Raw genomic sequence first — 713 nt, 5'->3', positions numbered from 1 at the left:
CACACATGTGAGCAATGGCTTATAAACCCAGAATCCCAGAAATTTGTGGTGGTTTCTTGATCTGGCCCTTGAGATTGTGATTTATTGCTGTTTTTTTATATTTCACCCTGGGATCTGCTTTGAGCTTTCCAGGGGTTGGATGCCTTATAATGGAAACACTAATTTAGTCAATCTTCAGAGTCCAGTCATTGTACTGATAATAATACCAAAGGAACAAGCTATCACCACCGAACAAATAGAGTGCAGAGAAAGCTTATCAAATCTTGCTTTGTGTGACAGAAATTATTTTGGATCAAATCCAGATTCTAGAATAAAGTCAAATTATACATCTGCTCCCCAAACTCTATAAAGAAGCCTGACAATGAGAGCTTTGGGTTTTTGTACTAATATTAGCTCAAACTGGGCCCTTGCTTGACTCTAAAAGCCTGTCACAGCTGTATGGAATAATTTCACTATTAATTGTAGGGTTTTTTCCAAAAATTAAACCTCTGTCAAGTTCTGCCCACAGAAAACATACATATATGTAAGCCATTCTTTTTAGAGGGTGGTTACCTTCTTCATCGGAAAGTCATTGTGCCAAAAAACAATGTTTCCTTGTGTATTAACAAAAATGACATTTTCTTTTTTTTTAATTCTTTTTTTTTATTGAGAAAAGGAAAAAAAAAAACAAGTTTCCACCTCCTCCCAGCCTCCCATTTCCCTCCCCCTCCTCC

The sequence above is a fragment of the Microtus ochrogaster genome, unplaced genomic scaffold (genome assembly GCF_000317375.1).
Source record: "Microtus ochrogaster isolate Prairie Vole_2 unplaced genomic scaffold, MicOch1.0 UNK22, whole genome shotgun sequence".
Lineage (NCBI taxonomy): Eukaryota > Metazoa > Chordata > Mammalia > Rodentia > Cricetidae > Microtus > Microtus ochrogaster.
This window is presented reverse-complemented; position numbering follows the sequence as displayed.